The following is a 6,285-nucleotide window of genomic DNA, read 5'->3' as shown; positions in this document are numbered from 1 at the left end:
AGATAACTTTTTTATAATTATTTATAATTAAAATCTGGAAGAGGTAAGTATACGTAACATATTACGATTAAATCTTGTATTGCAAGAATCGTCCCATACAGCACCGCAAGATTGCAACAACATTGCAGCAACATTTTTCTGCAAGATTGCAACATTGCAGAAACATTACGAAATATTGCTGCAACGTTGTTATGATATTGCAGCAACAGTAAATTGTCCGCCTACAGAAATATTGCAATATGATATTGCAGCAACATAGCAATATAATATATATGCAATAATGCTTTATGTATATTTATCGACATAATATCTTTAACATATGAAAAAAATAATAAGAAATTAGGCATATAAGAATCAGGATTTAGTGTGTATATAGATTTTCTATATTATAATAATAAGGAAATTATAAATTGTAAATTTTTTCGATACACATTCGACTTCCTTCAGTGACAGAGAATATCTAAGAGAAATAAGAAAAAACTCAATTTGCATTTTTGTAAATTTACAATCTCTTTGTATCCGAAATATTCAGATATGCAAAAAGATTGTGGTAGATTTACGCATACAACATGTTTTTTCACATCTCTCTTGTCTTCATATAATCTCAAAATTTATTTATTAAAATCAGAAGTATCTTGCATGTTTGTCCATTCTTATATAAAATCAAAAATTATTATCAAATTTTTGATTTTATATAAGAATGGAAACTATTAAAAGAATTCTTAGTCCAATGTCTGAGTCCCCTGTGTTGAGGTTATATCATACAATTTAAACTAATAAAAATAGTTATTATATCTTTAATCTTATTAGCCGCTCTTTGTAAACTTTATATAATTATCGTGACTAAAAATTAAATGCGGAATAGATAGCGCAATATGCGCCGCATAGCGGTAAACGAATGAACTAGCGATTATCGAATACTTTCTTTGGAATATTTTTGGAATGTTGTTAACATTACTAAAGTTATATTGTAAAATAATGTCTTTGTAATATTTCTGCAACATTAAACTACAATATGCAATATTGCAATATTGCAGCAATGTTGCAGCAATGTTGTTGCAAGCTTTAGTGCTGTATGGGGTGCTTGCAATTGATACTTTTTCCGAAACGGAACGAATCGCGCGAATGCGTCAATCTTTTTTTTCTTTCTCTTCCTTTTTTTTTTTACACGTCAGATGATTCGCGAAGATGCCCTTGGTACTCTTCGTACGCCGAAAGCATTTTTCTCACCGCGCCAAGACCCTCTCGATGCGGTATGAAGACACCCGAGATGGGGGGACGGTTGCTTAAGAGGGAATAGGGTCAACATCGCGCATAATATAATATACACGTGAGACAGGAGGGGGGAGAGGGGGGGGGCGGGGGAGGGAGCGCGAAGGGGACTGTTGCGAGTACCGACGGATGAAAGAGGCGTGGGAGGCATAGAAAGAAGCTGACGGAGTGGACGCTCCTTGTTATTGTAGCCATAATGGATGGGCAAACATAGCGACACACACGCGCGGCGGAAGCCGCCCAGGTAAAAACGGGCCCACACGGGGCTTCGGGGTACATATGCGTGTACATATGCCGCGCACCGAGTCCGATTACTCGGCAAATATTGCGCATTATTTCGTCCCGATGTTTTGTCGAACGTTACTCAACTCATCGTCCCGTGACGCGGAAAATAAAAAGCCTGCCGTATAGCAGCCGTCGTGCCCTGTGGCGTGTACGGGATGGCTCTCTCTCTCTCTCTCTCTCTCTCTCTCTCTCTCTCTCTCTCTCTCTCTCTCTCTCTCGCGCGCGCGCGCGCGCGCACGTTGATGTCCACTTGGTTCCCGCGCGTGAATATATACGTACGAATAATTAATCGTCCGTGTAACAGGCAGAATCCGCGGCGCTTTTACGAGCAAATATTTATTTCGTTAGCCTCGGAATCTCGACGTGCCGTCCCGGAGATCCTCCGCCGGGGTGACATGTGACAGTAGCGAGCCTACAGAAGCGTCGCATTGATTATGGACATTGATAGTCGTGTAAAGCGGGAGGAGAAAATAATTGTACGAAAGAGATGGAAAAGCCAGATTACACCGGCCATCTATACAGAATACATGACGTAATATAAAGCATAATTATATTTAATAATAAAGATATTCTCTTCATACAATTCTCTTAAGATTACATATCCTATAAATACACTTATCTATAGTTTCTATCGTTCAAACAAATTTCTAGCGAGTTTATACCACCATATACTTTGTATTCGTATAAATTTAAATATCTCTTTTAATTTATATGAGACAATTTGATACGTTGCGGGAAGCAATTGTTCCAATAGCGCCTCAAGGATAAAGATCAAATCTTGCCATTGTTCGTCGTACTTGGAAATAACGTTAGTCGCGAAGGGAATATCGCGGAAACTACTGAGCTTTTGCTGTCGTGAGGAGTTCTGAGATTCCTCGTCCAACTAGCGAATGGCTTCGCCTCCTGGCGACTCGATGCCAACAATTACAGGCAATACGCGCAAGCGTTGTATTCCGCCTACAATGCGAAACGTATTTCAATGAACGGACGGCGATGGAATCCCGTTGGTATGAGGATAGAAGGAGGGATGGGGGAGGGGGGGGTTCGAGGGGATCGTGGCGATGTTCGCGATGGAGCCGCCGGATGCTGAGGGCAGGACGAGAGACGATCATTGAAATGGAAATGCCATTGACGCAAAGTGAAAGTAATTAATGGAATACGTCCGAGCGATAGAGTGAATTCGATGCCTGGCGCCATTGTCGCCCGCGAAGCGAGATACACGTACCTACGTTAAACTAAAAGGGGAGTGAGGAGAGGCCTCCCCTGGTCCGTTTCTAAAGAGCGCGAGGCGAGTGAGCGAGGAGAAAAACGACGAGAATTGTGCGTAAAAACAAATGAGAATGAAAAGCGGGAAGGAAAATTGGAATGAGTCGAGAGAGTGCGGAGAGAGATGCTGTAACGATACGACGAAGGGTTGAAACGTAATAAAAAGCGGAAATTTTTCAATTTTTAATTAGCGTGAGGAAGGGGGATGGGTGGGGGAGGGGGAAACAAATATTGCAAGCATAGGAGATGCGTATTTCGTAAATCTGGATGAGAAATTAAAAATCCTCAATACAATACGTTTTATGAAGCGACGATTTCACATTTCTCATATTCCACGATTCATATAACAGAGATATATTAAGAATTACGAATATAAATTGAGAGAGGGAGAGATATATATGAACGATGTATAAATATTTTGTACAAATTTTCTACAAATATTTGTTTGCGAAACTCGTATCGTTAAAACATCGACAGACAAAATTTATAGAAATAAAGCAGACAGATTTCTCAAGGCAACGTGTCTGCGCGTAACGAAGGACGCGATGGAGACTGGATAGTGTATGGGAAACTGAAAAGGTTTCTCGTCGAGAAACGATCGCCGGCCGGGAGGAAGAAGAAATAGAGAGAGAGAGAGAGAGAGAGAGAGAGAGAGAGAGAGGGATGGCAAATTTTCCTAGATTTAATTAATATTTCATTTGCATGCTATTTCTCGCCTTGAGCAGCTTCGTATCCTCCCCTCTCCCTCCCCTGCCCCCTCTCACCCCCTGCCCCCTGCCCCCCTCCCTCCGCTACCCAGCTACAGAGAACAAACACCCGGATGGGCGCGAAGGGAGTATCAGCCGCTACGTGATCTATCCACGTGCACCTCGACATACACCGACATTCACAAATACACACACACACACACACACATATACATATACGTATACATACACGCGTACACGTCAGCGGGGCGCGGACGTTTATAACGGCGGCGGAGAATGCGGGGCGGCGCGAGCCCCGTGAAACAGCGTGGTGCTCTCTGTATTTCAATTTAGCACGTCCATTGTTAGATACTAATATTATTCAGTTGGGAATTGTTTCGCGACGCCCCTCCGGTGGTGGGAAGGGGAAGAGGAAAGGAAAGGGTGGGGGGAGGGAGGGGGGGGGGACGGTGCGGGCGAACGGACGGACGGACGGAGGGCGAGATCTCGATTTGCACCGACGCGGCGCGTCCCCTGGACTCTTATTACTCCCCCGTTCTGTTCTCGCGAAATGATCCTGCCCAAACGTCGAAAGAATAATCGACTCGATGGGGAATACTTTATTAAGAGTACCATCAGCTTGATCAACTCATTCGTTTCTTTCGTATTAAATATCTTCGCCGCGAAAACTTTTGGCTTTCGCGTATGAATGATTAGGTGGGGGGTTTTTTTTTATTTTTTTTTTTAATTAAAATTATGTAAAACTTAACAAGAATACAAAGTAAGGGAGTGACTGTTATAATAATTATTTATTTTATTATCGTATATTATATTATTGTGTATTTTATCGCCATTATGTATTACTGGCAATGATTAAAGAATAGAGTGTATTAATAATTATTATGACGCAATATTTATATGAATATTGATACAGAATATATAATATTTATAGTATATAAAATATATATAAATTATATGAGTATCGATATAAGATATTGTTAAAAATATAAAATTTATAAAATATATATGAAATAAATGTACATAAAATATGTACATAAAATACATAAAATATCGCTATTAAAAAATCTATTGTAATTAAAAAAAAAAAAAAAAAATTAAATATTCTTCATACGTGTATTTTATTATGTAACATTATCAGCTGGCAAAGAAATGAATTAGGAAGCTGATAATGTAAAAGGACGTATAAAGAATATTAATGGAATACTTTATTATAGTCAGCAAGTGACACGCGATCTCCGGTGTCATCCTTCGCACACATTGAATCACGCACACGGACACGTTTCTACGTATATGTGCGCACACACGGTCAGTGGTACCGAGAGACCGATCGCTTGACAGGGCGAGCAAATACGACGCCATGTTTGCCGACGTTCGGCAACACTTTATTCTCTCTTCCGTAGAAAAGGCCGAAAAAATCTCCCCTCTGTCTCTCTTCGATTGGCTTTCACGCATTCGTACGTATGTATATTCAAGCGAGCCGGCTTGCGTGTGTATCGTGAAAACACGCGTGTGGGGTGCGCGTGTGGATCGACGTGTAGGGTAGAGGAACTCGGTCGGTTCCCATACGAGGTAGAAGGAGACGAAAAAGAAATAGCGAGCGAGGGAGCAAATATTGATGGAAGTCGAAAAAATGTTAAAAGCCATTTCGACTTCGTTATTCGGTCAGCCATAGTCGAGGACGAAAATTCATGGTCCAATGAGAAAAGAAGAAGAAGAAGAAGAAGAAGAAAAAAGAAGAAAAAAAAGAAGAACAAGCAGTCGAGGAAGTAAAAATCTTCATCTTGGTATTTATTATGTAACGTCGTCGTATCTCTCGAGTCATGCGTTACTCCCTCTCTGTTAGATTTATATTTTAGAGAACCCGTCACACTTTTGTTTCGTCTACCCCAGGCTCAAGAGCACAAATTAATAAATGGGAAATTGAACGGCGCGGCAAAAGGATTTTAAAGCCGATCATTCCCACGCAATTCGCGTAATTCGATGAACAAAATCTCGGCACCTCGACCTCCCTCACCTTCGCTCTCTCTCTCTCTCTCTCGGGGGAGCACCTGAAATTACTTCTGCCCCTATCGTCCCGGCGCACCCCCTTTCGCAACAATCGGATCGGTTTCCAACTCTAACAACCCCCTCTCCCCCATCCCTGGTGGCTTAAAATTCCTGGATGCGAACGCGCGACGCGACGAATGGAAGGGGTAGGAGGGGGGAGGGTTGTTGCACTCTCCGACTGCGAATTAAGCCCGGCCGGGCGGAGGTGAAAGTAAGGAGAGACGGTGGAAGAGATCGGCAAGGGAAAGGGGTGGGTGGAGAAGGAGGGAGGGGGGAGGGGCGGGGGAGAGGCACGGGGGAGCGTGCTATTATGCTCCATTATGAATGGTAACCAGTAGCCAAAGGAAGGGAAACTCCGTGGGGTGTCGATATATTGCCGTCCCTGGAAATACGCGGCGGCCATGCCTCGTATAAATAATAACCGGTGGCATATTATGTGCGCACTGGGGTACAAATTGCCGGGGGGGGGGGGGAGAGGGAGAGGGGGAGGGGGAGGGGATATATAACGCCGGGCGCGTGTTCAGGCATCGACCTATCCGGATATGCGCCTTGTAGAGGCCAGTTCCGATTATCGATACCGTGTACCTAAGCGTGCCGGTACACGACACGGTACCGACGTAATTGCCGAAGTATCCGCCGACGTGGATCGACTCTTCTTCTCCGTCAGAGAAAGAGAGAGAGAGAGAGAGAGAGAGAGAGAGAGAGAGAG

This window comes from Polyergus mexicanus, unplaced genomic scaffold (genome assembly GCF_030449975.1).
Source record: "Polyergus mexicanus isolate NDT 795.1 unplaced genomic scaffold, iyPolMexi1.0 SCAF_4, whole genome shotgun sequence".
Lineage (NCBI taxonomy): Eukaryota > Metazoa > Arthropoda > Insecta > Hymenoptera > Formicidae > Polyergus > Polyergus mexicanus.
This window is presented reverse-complemented; position numbering follows the sequence as displayed.